A 12,304-nucleotide genomic window follows, 5' to 3' on the forward strand; every position below is an offset into this window, starting at 1 on the left:
TATTTGGCTTGTGATTCTGGTGGCTGGAAAGTTCAAAGCTAGACAGCTGCATCTGAGGAAGGCCTCAGTTGCTTCCTCTCATGGTGGAAAGTGAAAGATGAGTGGTGTATGCAAAGAGATCACACGGCGAGAGAGGAAATGAGAGAGATTGTGGAAGCCAGACTCTTTAACAACCTGCTTTTGCTTTCACAGGAACTAATCCATTCCCACTGAGTGAGAACTCAGTTACTCCTGCATGAGCATCTATTCATGAGGAAGCTGCCCTGCCCTGTGACCCAAACATCTCCCATCAGGCACCACCTCCCAACACTACAAAGTGGGATCAGATTTCAACATGAGTTTTGGCTGGGCCAAACTATATCCAAACCATAGCACCAGGTAAAAGCACAAAAGAGCAAGTTTCCTCTAAAGCTTCTGGAGAAAATGCACAGTTACCTTGCTCAGTGTAGTTTAATTGGATAGTTAAGACTAGCGAACAAGCCCCATCACATCCAGCAGTTTCAATTCTTCTGTATAATTGAGGAAGAACCCCAGATGTTCTTCTGACTGAGTAAGCTAGCATTGACTTGTTATAAAGAAGCTGGTGGACCAGACTACCTATCATTAAAATGGACTTTGCCTTTTTGTCTGGGTCACAAAAGGGAAAAAAGGCTGCTTAATTTGCTGAAGGGCATCAATTAGTGCCAATCCAAACATAAAAATAAAACAGGTGGAACTTTTAAAAACATACTCTCTGAAGCACTCATACATTAGGAAACATTACTAACTCGTAAAGCATTTTAAAGGATGCGTTGGGTGAGCCTGAGACAGACAGTTGAAGACATCAAAGTCATGCTGGCCAATGTCAATCAAGTTTAGCCTAAAGCTGCCTCCTTACATATTTAAGTTCAGCCTAAAGGTTTTTCTGTACGTTGTGAAGTATAATAAGTAGAGGTGTAAACTGCCTGTAGCCCACACATGTGCCAGTCACTGAGTTTTGGCCAATCAAATGTAGCCAACTGTTCTAACGGTGTTCAAAAGGTGTTCAAATAAGGCAAATGCCAACCTGTAACCAATCCAGCTGTTTCTGTCCCCCTGTAACCAATCCAGCTGTTTCTGCCCCTCACTTCCGATTTCTGTACATCATTTCCGGTTTTTTTTTTTTTTTTTTTTGTCTATAAACCTTCTTCCACCACATGGCTGTGCTGGAGTCTCTCTAAATCTGCTGTGATTCTGGGGGCTGCCTGATTCTTGAATTGTTCATCGTTCAATTAAACTCCTTTAAATTTAATTTGGCTAAAGTTTTTCTTTTAAAAGCAAGAAACCAATAGCCCTTCCTCCTTTTCCCCCACTACCAAAGGGTAATTTTACTTGTCATTGTTTGAGCTCAATGAATTTAATGTTGTGATGTGGCTACAGAGAAGCCCTGGAGGGTGCTAAACAGTAACATTTTCACCTGAGTACAACAGTACCTCCCCTCCCTTGTCCACGGTTTAGCTTTCTGTGTTTTCAGTTATCCACAGTAAATCATAGTTATTTTTGTTAATATCAGGTATTTTGAGAGAGTCACTATATTGACGTAACTTTCATTACACTATATTGTTATAATTATTCTATTTTATCATTAGTTATTGTTGTTATCTCTTACTGTGTCTAGTTTATAAATTAAACTTTATCACAGTACGTATACATAGAAAAAAAATTGTATGTATAGGGTTTGGTACTATCCATGATTTCAGGCATCCGCTGAGGGTCTTGGAACATATCCCCCCCCGCAAATAAAAGGAGATTACCCTCTTTTTTTTTTTTTTTTTGTAGAGGCGGAGTCTCTCTCTTTCGCCTAGGCTGGAGTGCAGTGACACGATCTCTGTCAGTGTCTGCCCCAGCATGATGAGTGGTTTTTAATTTTTTTCTTTTGTAGTAAAGGAGATAAAAGTTACTCTCTCAGCCGGGTGCGGAAGCTCACCCCTGTAATCCCAGCACTTTGGGAGGCCGAGGCGGGCAGATCACGAGGTCAGGAGATGGAGACCATCCTGGCTAACATGGTGAAACCCTGTCTCTACTAAAAATACAAAAAATTAGCCGGGCGTGGTGGCATGCACCTGTAATACCAGCTATTCAGGAGGCTGAGACAGGAGAATCGCGTGAACCCAGGAGGCAGAGATTGCAGTGAGCCGAGATTGCACCACTGCACTCCAGCCTGGGCGACAGAATGAGACTCCATCTCAAAAAAAAAAAAAAAAGCATAACAACCTAGATTGTGAAGGTTGATGGAGATAAGAATGATTCAATAATTTAATCTTAAGAGTGTTGTAGTTAGCAAGCAAGACAAAAAGTTATCAGGATAGTAGGAGGAAGACTAAGAGATCATGGAAGCCAAGGAGGAGCCACTTTCAAGAAAGAAAGAAAGTAGGAGCGAGTTTGAGGCACATGAGAACTGGGAAAGGTCCATTGGATATGATTAGGATGAGATTTCTGGAGCAATTAGGACCCTCATCAAGGTTAAAGAAAGGAGAGGATTTACATTATCTGAGCTCCCTCCTAAATCCCTGGTTTTCATTCCTTAGAGCAACAGGCTAACTGATGTTTGGATTAAGAAAACTGACTTTTTTCCAGCAGATAAGAGTCCCAGCAGGAATCCTGGCAGAAGGAATCAGAGACTAGCAGGGGTGGGTGGAGCTCAGGTCCATTCCTGATTAATGGCCAATGTAAAGAAACCCCAGAAAGACACCAAGTGACAGGAGGCAGGGAAATTCGTAGGAAGAGCAACGTAGAAGTGAAAATCATTGCAAAACAATGATTTGGTCTTAGTTAAAAGAGAAGTAGAAAAAGATGAATTTGAAAGATTACTTGTCATTTATAAGGACTTGCTGTATTTTTTTCCAACCATTTTTTCAATATTTTGTTGCTTGCCTTAAGGGATGGGCAGATATGGACTCTGTCCAGTGGAAAGTCGCCTCTAGGTTTTTACACATTTTTGAAAGGGGAGTGGAGAACAGCGGTGGCCTGAAGCTCTTAAAACTAGTGCTCTGGGTCGGGGCGGTGGCCCACGCCCGTAATCCCAGCACTTTGGGAGGTCGAGGTGGGCGGGATCACCTGAGGTCAGGAGACCAGCCTGGCCAACGTGGTAAAACCCCGTCTCTACTGAAAATACAAAAAAATTAGCCAGGAGTGGTGGTGAGCACCTGTAATCTCAGCTACTCCGGAGGCTGAGGGAGGAGAATCGCTTGAACCCGGGAGGCAGAGGTTGCTGTGATCTGAGATCGTGCCCTTGCACTCCAGCCTGGTGACAGAGTGAAACTCCGTCTCAAAAAACAAAGAGCTAGTGCTCTGACTCTGGTCCAACTCTTTTTCCCTTTTGAGTCGATTCAGTGACAGCACAAACATTAGTATCCAGTATCCAACCATTTGAAAAAAATTGGAGGATTTTAGCTTGTCTTCGCTAAAATAGCTTGGGGATAATAGAGTCACAAATTAGAACTAGTAAGAATCCATTCCTTCAATCTTGCTGGTAGAAGTAAATCCCTCATTTGTGGACATGAGATTTACTTTAGGTTGTATTTGGCAAGTGTGGGAGTACAGGGTGTGGAATTTATTCAGCTACAAAAGTCCCTTAAAATTCCCAGCAATTTCATAAACCCTTAAGAGTTCAGACATGCACGAATGTTTGTGAAATCTTTGGAAGATGACAAACTAGGCTACTCCGTCTGCTGAAAATGACTAAGTTGGATTTTCTGCTTCATTCCTAAGGAGGAAACTTGAGGGCTGAAAGTGAAAAGTAACGGCAGTAAACCAGGGAGGGTGAAATAGAAGGTGGGTGAAAATTTTACTCAACTGGGAAAAAGATGCTAATTCAACCCCGGGGAGCAAGAGAAAATGCAAACGAAGATGAAGTCAAAATAGCTTAACCTGTTTCAAATATTTCATTTCTAAAAATTCGATTCTATTTTCTCTTGTCTCATAGTCTGTCTTAAGAGACTCATACTAAATCTGTGGACATCCTACTCTTTCCGCATCTAAACACATTTTTAAAGGTGAGAAATAACCAAAGTTATGAGGTAGGATTCAGGGTTAATCAATAATTTCAAACAGGAAATGGAATATATTAAGTCAAGAACTGGTGTGTCGAGATATTCAGCAATCTTGTTAGAAAGTTGTTTGAAAGAACTTGCTCTTTTTTTGCTTAGAGATGAAGTTGTGTTTCTTATTCACACACATGAACACAGCATGTTCTTGCTTCAGGAAGTGCTCCGGCGGGCAGATTAGATAAATTCAAAGATTGGTATTCTGACAAAATTGGCAGTTTCCAAATGTCAGATAAATTTGTTTATCCCAAATCATTGTGTTGTAACTTAATCACAAATTAAACAGATTTAAACACAGACCCTTTAAGTAAAAATATGCGGGGAAATAATTGCTTAAGTTTAAAAACAGGAATCTCTATTTTTATTTATTTATTTTAATCAGTGTTGACCAGGTTGGCCTCGAACGTGTACCTCGCCTCCTCGAGTGCCAGGGCAACCGCCCTGAGCCACCGCGACTCCCGAGAATCTCTATTTTTTTTGAACCAGGTGAAAAATATTAGATCAGATTACTCACCCTTAGAAATTACACAAAGTATCTGAGTCGTCGCTCCCTTGAACAACGCCTCCTAGCTGTGGGATTGAGGAGGAATCTGGTGTTAAAAGTCCACATGCATCATTTCCCTTAATGCTATTAATGATAATTTGCATAAGGAATCTTTTTTTGACTGTAAAAATAAGTTTACTTTGACAGTCTCTATTACTTAAGACATTTAGTCTATCAGATAATATCTTTGTAATCATAGTGCTGTTTAGACTTTCAGTTTTTTTGTTCGTTTGTTTTTGTTTTTGAGACGGAATCTCACTCTGTTGCCCAGGCTGGACTGTAGTAGCACTATCTCGGCTCACTGCAACCTTCGCTTCCTGGGCTCAAGCGATTCTCCTGCCTCAACCTCCTGAGTAGCTGGGATTACAGGCGCCCGCCACCGCACCCGGCTAATTTTTGTATTTTTAGTAGAGACGGAGTTTCACCATGTTGGCCAGACTGGTCTCGAACCCCTGACCTCAGGTGATCGGCCCGCCTCGGCGTCCCAAAGTGCTGGGATTACAGGCATGAGCCACCACGCCCAGCCTACGCTTTCAGTTTTTGATGAAATCCATGGATGGCTTCCTGAGGTACACTGAGATTTTTGTGTGTGCTATCTTCTGGAATGAAACCCCACACCATTTATTAGATTATCTTGGGGAAATACGTCTTGAAGTCAAGAATGATTTAGAATATCACATTAAAATTGTATATGTACTGTGAGGCAGCAATACGAATGTGGCACTTTGCCAAAGTTATTACTAGTAGGCGGGTTAAAGGGGCGTTTACCGCAATACTAAGCAAAGTGGACCTTTCTGTCAAACAAAAATAGTAATAGGCCGGCCGTGGTGGCTCAGGCCTGTAATTCTCAGCACTTTTGGAGGCTGAGGTGGGAGGATCGCTTGAGCCCAGGAGGTCGAGGCTTCACTGAGGCACGATTGTGTCACTGCCTTCCAGCCTGGGCGACAGAGACCCTGTCTCTAAAGACAAACCACACACACATACATACACACACACACACACACACTGACACACTTATTGTTCAATTCAGTGCGTGTTTTGCTTCGTTTTGGATGAAAATTAACAGGCTTTCACATTGTGACTTTAATCTTATCAGAGACTCCTAAAGTAAACAATAGCACAGTAGGAGAAACCCTCATTGTGTAACTTCTGCTCTTGCTCCCCTGGAAATAATGTCATTTCCTTGTAAACCCACCCCCAAACAATCGTGACTACGTATTCATACTACTGGAGTCTTCCAAAATAGCAACTGCACATCATTTATCAACGTTTAGTTTGCATTTGACAAAGCACATCCACCTGGGCTTCCATTTATCATTGCTATTATTATATTTTATTATTATTTTCTTATTTCCAAAATCCTTCTAGAATGGAAAGTAAACGCGGGGACCAAAACCCCACTTAGAACTCTGCTTGGAAGATTCGGAAATGCCCTTGAGGTTTGGTCCTCCCAGGAGAGCACGAAGTTTGTCCTCGCGCGCAGCCCCCCTTCCCCGGCCCGCGCCCACCGGCCTAGCCCGGGGCTAGCGCCCGCCCAAGTGTGCTCGGCTCCAGGCAAACCCCGCTGAGCAGCGGCCGCACACCGCCCACCCCGGGGATTGGCCAGCGCGGCCGGGGCCCGGCGGGAGGCGGGCTCGGTGTCGCGTTCCGGGAGCGCGGGGGAGGCTGGAGGAGGTGGTGCCGCCCGGCCCCGCGCCCCGCCCCCGCCCCGGGTGGCTACACAGTGGGGCGCCCACGTGCCCAGCCCTCCTTCTGCAGCGCGGCCGGCGGGCGCTCGTGTTCGCGGGACCAGCGAGGCGGCGGCCGCTGCTCCAGCGTCCCCCAGCCGCGGGCCCCCGACGCGCTCCAGCCGCCAGCACACCGCCGCCTTCTTGGCGCGACCCCAGCGCAGCCCCAGTAAGTTGCTAGGTCTCCAGCACCGTCGAGAGGCCGCGGGCGAGGGGCAGCCCGGACGCTGGGGCCGGCGGGGAAGGAGCGGGGCGAGGGCGCCCTGGGGCCGGCGGGGAAGGAGAGGGTCGAGGGCTCCCAGGGACGAGTCCAGCTGCGCGCAGCTGCCCTGAGGCCGCGCTCCAGCGACTCTTCGGCAGGGAGTCGGGGCCGTGGGCTGGGGCTAAAGCCGTGTACCCTCGTCCTCGGGGCTGCACCCCGGGGTGCGCCTCGCCTCGTCCGGTCCCTGTGCAGCCGGCTGTGCCCGGCGGCTTCGGGTACCGCTGGAACTGGGAGAGGGGCTGGCACGGCGACTTCGCGGGGACCCTTCAGTCACTTTTTCCAGGGGAGCTCGGCGCACCCCTCTCCGGGTGGGCAGGCTGAACCTCTCGGCCCTGCACGGTGCCAGGGTCCCCGAAGTCGCCTTCGCTCCTTTGCGGTTCTTGGCTTAAATTAGAAACCCGGCTTGGAGCGCTGGAAGCCCCTTCACATTCTGCAGGGGACCTGTTAAAATAGCCCGTCTTGGTGTTTGTGTTGGGTATTTTAAAGTAACTGGGTGCCTTTTAAAATCCGTTTGAGATGGGCTGTATTTTTTAAGCCCGTTTCGTGAAGCCCATTTCATGAAACGCTGTTCTTGGGGCTTAGAGAATCTCCGAACCCATCACCCCAGAATACCTGTCCGTTCATAAAGTACCTTTTCATCCTCTTTTGACGCTTACATCCATCCAGTCTATGGAGTAAGGTATTGAGAGATTGTCATCTTCAACTCGTCGAAAAGAAATATGCTCAGCAAAAGCCACAATCATATGTGGCTTTTGAAGTGGATATAGTGCCTGGATTTCAAGAGAAAAAGGACTCAGCCTCTTCAGAGTTGTAAATATTTGTGCAAAACTGTCTAAAGCCTTTAGGTGACTAATTTTGGACCAGTAATAAGATTTATCTAGACGTTTGTGCAGAAACACTAATCCTTTTAATGAGAGGGTATCGTCAGATCTTATTCAAATAAGAGCTCTCTGAATCCTGTCCAGGGCCGCCTGGGTTATAAAATTAGAATGTATGTGGTCTTGACTTGATACTTTTTCATTCTTGCCTGAGCTAGTCTTTAAAACTTAATAATTATCTCCTCCGGAAGGTGAAACATTCTGTGTTTGTAATCTTTCTCTAGGAGATGTATAAGATGTGAATATTCTATATTATGTACCTTGTTAGGATTGCTTTGTAATTAGTAAATCCTTTTTTATTTTAATTGCACTGAAGCGTGACATGAAATGATCTCTCAGTGCAGAACACACGACTTCTTCCCCCTCCTTTTACTACAAAGTTGCTAGTTGCCTGCTCTGGATTGAATCTGGGAGGCCACTTTACTGTGATTTTTGAAGTTTCTTCCGTTGGCCCACACTTTGTTTACATTCTGTGCCTTCATCTGGGAATGGTCATTTACCTTAAGGCATTTTAATCTTTTAGGGTGCGCCATGGCCTTGGAAACCAGAGTAAAGCGCTGTGGTATCTGCAGGGATCCAGTTTGCAGAATCCTTGGCCTCCTAAGCAGTGAGCATAGCTCTTTTCATTCCAGAATCTCCAATCATTCCAGAGTCTCTCCTGTCACTGGGCTTAGGAGCCTGTGAAGGCGAATAGAAGCTAGCTGGGGAGACAGGGGAGCTATGGCAGTTTAAAAAGCCTCATCTTACGCTGGAGTTTTTCATCTTGCATTCTCAAATATCTTTGCTGTTTGAACACATGTGCCTGAAGAATTTTAAAGTTCACGTTTCTTGCTTTGCACTGCAAACACACTCACCTTTGCAGAGTGGAAGTGCCTTGTCCCCATTCTAGGTGCTCTACCTTCTGTTCTCTTTTCAGACCTCCTGGCTTAAGCCCTTTTTTCTCCTGGCTGTTATGGCCAGACCCGGAGTCCTCGTTGTGCCCATTTCTTCTCTTTTCAGTCCTTCCTTTTCAAATGTTTTTTCCCAGAAGTCCTCTGGCAACTTCTCTATTTAGCCTAGCCTCTGTCTTCTCTTGTTTTATTTTTCCCTCTTTCCCTCCCTGTCTCTCCCTCTTTCCCTCCTTCTTCCTCCCTCTCTCCCTCCCTTCTCTCTTCCTCTCTCTCTGTCTCTCTGTCTCTCTCTCTCCCCCTCTCTCCCCCTCTCCCTCATTTCTCTCTCCCTCTCTCTCTCCCTCTTCCCTCCATTCTCTCTCCCCGCTTCTCTCTCTGTGTGTTCAGAGCCATCTGCTGGTTTTACTTTGGTGCCCTTTGGTGGACAACTTTCAGAACAGAATCTTGGAAGCACCTTCATGTTGCTGTTTGCTTTATTTCCCCCAAACATGTAGATATGAACACATTGATTTTAAAGACTCTTATAGACTACCTACTAGATGCCAAACATTTAGAACAAAAGCAAAAACTTTCAGTGGAATATATTTCTAAATACTCACATATTTAGTATTGGGTGCATCATTTGAATGCTTTGTCATCCAACTGAATACTGAAAAACTTAGTTAACTAAGATTTCACTTAAGTGATAGCACTTGTCTAAATGGGCTTGAAAATCAAAGCTGTTAACTAATTTCTAAACCTTTAATCTGGATGTTAAAAACCGTATAGATACAACCTTGAATGACAACAGAAAACTAACGGAATTGTTCTTGTCATTGTCTTCCATTTTAATAACTTTTCATTTTAGTACCTAATATAGTATGTGTCACATAACACATGCTTATATGTCTTTATTGTTGAGTAAATGCCACTGATTTCAACAGTTTGAGAAAAGATGTTTTATCTGTCTTCAAATGTATTTATTCCTTCATTGAAAACTTACTGAGTTTCTACTCTGTACACTGGAAAATCAAAAAAGTAACGTGTAACTCCGGTTTTAGAGGGATTCTATAATTATGTTTACATTTGGGGAACTCCATTGATGGATTTTAAGAGCACTTTTTTATTTTGCTGTACTGTATTAAAAATACCACTTCTAAGCAGACGATTTCAGACCTGTCTGTGCCACAAAGCAAGTAATTTACATGCTCTAATACATGAAGGCGATGCTACTATTTCATCATCAAAAGCACATGTGCTGGACATTTTTATTTCACTAGTAGTAACAAATTTGTCCGCACTCCTCTTGTATTTCCCTTTTACTTGACTTTCTAGCTCTTGTTTTAGAAGTGGTGTTTGTGGCTATGGAAATGTTGTGGATGATATTGATAAAACCCAGCCAAATCGGGCAGATCACTTGAGGCCAGAAGTTCGAGACCAGCCTGGCCAACATGGTAAAACCCCGTCTCTACTAAAAATACAAAAATTGGGTTAATAGGTGCAGCAAACCGCCATGGCACATGTATACCTATGTAACAAACCTGTGTGTTCTGCCCATGTATCCCAGAACTTAAAGTAAAATAAAAAATAAAAATACAAAAATTAGCCAGATTTGGTGGCAGGTGGCTGTAATCCCAGCTACTCGGGAGGCTGAGGCAGGAGAATTGCTTGAACCTGGGAGGTGGAGGTTGCAGTGAGCGGAGATCGTGCCACTGCACTCCAGCCTGGGTGACAGAGCGAGACTCTGTCTCAGCACACACACACACACACACACTCCCAGCCAATTAGGAGTTCATTTCCATCAGGCTTCAATTAGTTAAGGTAATCACAGCATGAATCACCTATTAATTTTTCTTGTCCATCTTAGTAGTGGAAACTGTTATATATCAGTCTATGGAAGCAAGCAGTATGCTGTTGCTTTCCACATTCTTATCGACCTTTTTTTTTTCTTTTTTGAGACAGAGTCTGGTTCTGACGCCCAGGCTGGAGTGCAGTGGTGTGACCTTGGCTCACTGCAACTTTCACCTCGTGGGTTCAAGCAATTCTCATGCCTCAGCCTCCTGAGTAGCTGGGATTACAGGCGTGTGCCACCACGTTCGGCTAATTTTTGTAATTTTAGTATAGATGGGGTTTCACCATGTTGCCCAGGTTGGTCTCGAACTCCTGGCTTCAAGTGATCCGTCTGCCTCGGCTTTCCAAAGTGCTGGGATTACAGGCATGAGTGTGCTCTGCCTCTTATGGACTCTTAAAGTTTAAATATTTCTGAGACAGGCATCTGCTGCCGTTATGCTGACCTCACGTATAATTAGTATTGACTTGAGAAAAGATTTGAGTTAATAAAGCTATTTTAGAGGCTGGATTCAAATATGTGGGTCACGTCTCTTCTGTTCTTATTTAGACTTTTAGTTTGAATTTCTCTCTTCAGAGAGATGTGGTTCCCTGTTATTCTGGGTGTGTATGGATGTGATGTGTTATGGAAAGTCTTGGAATTTCTTGATACAGGACTTTATACACCCAAGACTGAATCATGAAGCTAGAGCGTTCTAGTGCTGCAAATGTCATGAATTTAATTTTTCACCATATCCCCATCCTCCTGCAAAAAATAAAATATAAAATATGTAAAATGAGATAAAAAAAATGAAAGCAATACCCGCATACCCATTCTGGCACTACTGCGTACTAGCCCCCCTCTATAGAACGGAGCCTACTCTGGGATTCAGTATCGGGAAGGCGAGTGATGCGAGAACATTCCATGACCTTTGTAACAGGAGCTTAAAAAAAAAAAAAGCCCCAACTGTGTTGTATTCATTTTTGGAATATTTGGTGAACAATACACAACAAGGAATTTTTATGTCCCTTGTTGATTCTTACTAGTTTTTCCCACAGTTGTGGGGAAAATTCTCTTCTTTCCTTAACCCATTTTGGCTTCATCAAGTCCTTCTAAGTCTTCCTACAATTATATATATATATATATATATGGTGGGAGTATATCTGTGGCTAAGGTGAGAGGATCGCTTGAGTCTGGGAGGTGAGGCTTGAAAAAAAAAGAATGGAGAAATCACATGAGTCCTCTAGTTATCACTCCCATCATTGCTTCTCCCAGCAGGAGACTCTGAAGACCAGCAGGAAAGCAGTGAGCCCTTACAGGTTAGTGCTGATTTCAATCTTGGCTTGCATGTTGGAGTGGAAAAAGGACTGATTAAAAAAAAAATGTTAACAGTGGAAAGATTTGTGCCTATTCCATATTAGAGAGGGAAGCGTTCTTCTGTTAGAAGGAAACACATTCGGTTTAGTGTCCTACCCTTGGCCTAGCAGAAGAAAACAATATTTTAAAACAATCTTTACTGTACTTCAATTCCTATAAGATATTGCTCTTCCATTGTACAAGGAAGGTTTCCATGAAGGTATGGAGTTGAGTATCACTGGTTCACTTTCCAGGTTCCTGGTTCTTGTGAATGTACCTTTTAGAAAATTTTTGATAATCATTCCTGAGAGGTTGGGTGGAGGGGGTTTTGGACAAGAAATTGATTCACATTTTTTAGTCTACTCAGGCAGATTATTTAAAGGAATCCTGGAGTGAGTCCTTTTCTACTAGGGGAATCACTTCACGAGGTTTTTGTTCAATGGACCTCAGGTGCTCCAAATTCTTTAATCATAATTCTTCACCACACACTGCTATAATACCATGATTGGTTCTTACATGGGCAGTAAATAGTATTCATTTTAGGTCTTAGGTTGGGCAGTGGGTGCATGTTCATTATATTATCATTTTAAAATATTATATAAGTTAATAAAATTTTAAATGAACTTTCTATAAATTCGTAAGTAAAAATTTCACAAATTTCTTCTCTGTGTTTTTTCTTCAAGTAGAAAACATCTTTATTTTTATTTATTTATTTATTTTTGAGATAGAGTCTCACTCTGTTGCCCAGGCTGGAGTGCAGTGGTGCGATCTCGGCT

The 12,304-nt window shown here is 43.6% G+C and overlaps 1 protein-coding gene across 4 annotated transcripts in view; it reads left to right on the top strand.

Annotated features, from left to right (window-relative positions):
• Window positions 1-6,285: 6,285 nt before the first annotated feature.
• Window positions 6,286-12,304, top strand: part of SLC7A2 (solute carrier family 7 member 2) — a 73,169-nt gene continuing 67,150 nt past the window's right edge. Inside the window, exons 1-2 of one of the 4 annotated variants that reach the window (XM_063668532.1) lie at window positions 6,286-6,504; window positions 11,448-11,491. The gene's annotated coding sequence lies outside the window, so the exon portion shown is untranslated. The remainder of the gene's footprint in view (window positions 6,505-11,447; window positions 11,492-12,304) is intronic. The other 3 variants (XM_063668531.1, XM_054498503.2, XM_054498501.2) reach the window with 3 other exon arrangements.

This window comes from Pongo pygmaeus, chromosome 7 (genome assembly GCF_028885625.2).
Source record: "Pongo pygmaeus isolate AG05252 chromosome 7, NHGRI_mPonPyg2-v2.0_pri, whole genome shotgun sequence".
Classification (NCBI taxonomy): domain Eukaryota; kingdom Metazoa; phylum Chordata; class Mammalia; order Primates; family Hominidae; genus Pongo; species Pongo pygmaeus.